Consider the following 1,416-nt stretch of genomic DNA (forward strand, 5'->3'; position numbering starts at 1 on the left):
ACAGGGTGGAAGAGGATATTCCAGAGATCTAATCTGAAAGGCTCAGATTAACAGCCAGAAGAGTCTACTAGACAGAAGTTAGGACTCCATCCTGGAGCTGTTACTTTCTGGCTGTTAGATATCTCAGCCACTAGAGCTGTACTGTACCCTCTGTACACTAGAGCTATAATAGACCTCTGCACTTGATGTCCGGCTGTGGAATTCGAACTTAAGTGTACTGGTTATTTGTGAAAAAACTTCATACAGAAAAAAGTAAAACATTACACACTGCTACATATTGCTTTCATATTAAAATGACATCCCAGATCTGCAGGGTTATGTAAAATTAATTACCAGAATCACTTTCAAGCTTTTCGTTTGATGTAGCTGCTAGACAATTTAAAAGTTTACAGGAGGCTTGCACTCAATTCCTATTGGCCAGTACAGCCATAACTTAATAGAATTTCAAGGAGTAAGCAGCTTTCACTTTGACACTCTGTGTATCTCAATGTCTTTTTCAATTGAAACTGACATGATAGTAAGCTTAAAATGTCCGTGTGTGTTAACACCAGCTACTATTTATAGTGCGCTATGAAGGATGTCCAAGTGCTGAAGCTGAAGCTGAATCTAGACTGGAGGAGGGTACAATACAGGCCACGCCCACCCGCTCTAGCCGGCTGCTGCAGAGGCCTCTCCAAGGTTCCAAGGAGCTCCTCTAAGGGGTGGCAGTGTGGGGGTGGGTTAGGGAGGAGGGGGGAGCTTCCAGGCGCATGTGCGGTCACACCTTCATGGCCGAGTCAGCCAATGGGATTGAGCAGACAGCCCGCGAATTTCTAGAGATTCCCGCCCCCACCCCCTCAGCCTTCCCCTCCCCGCCTTCCCCGCCATCCTCCCTTCTACTTCCCTTTTCTTGTATCAGCAAGCTAGGGGAGGTGCAACGGTGGGCGGGTCCTAACGGTGCGCCTTGACCAGTCTCAGACCGTAGGAGTCTGCGGTTCTTAGTTTGTGGCGACTTGGGCGAGACGCACGCAGTAAAGTTCAAGATGGCGGATGCGGAAGGTAAGGGGTGCAGATGGCCGTGCCATGAGACCTGTGGGGCCTCCTACATAACCGGGAGCTAGTTATAGTGAGGTTGCATCGAGACCCATGGTTCCGCTCGCTGTTTGGCTGCTTCACCACTCGGTTCTGGCTTTACCGGTGAACGCACGCGTTCAAGACCAGGGACTAGGCTTCATTAGGTCCCGGCTTCCCGCAAAAGACTCTACCCGGGTCCCCTTCCAAAGGCATCAGCCATGGAGGCGACTGTGTCGTGACAGGGAGACGTGGTAGCATTTCTGCCCACACTAGACGGGATATTCTGGAAATGAGTGTAGCAAAGGTGCAGAGCAAGGCTTAGGAAGGAAAGGAACAGAAGAGTTGGGAACAAGTGCAACTCAG

The sequence above is a fragment of the Mastomys coucha genome, chromosome X (genome assembly GCF_008632895.1).
Source record: "Mastomys coucha isolate ucsf_1 chromosome X, UCSF_Mcou_1, whole genome shotgun sequence".
NCBI lineage: Eukaryota > Metazoa > Chordata > Mammalia > Rodentia > Muridae > Mastomys > Mastomys coucha.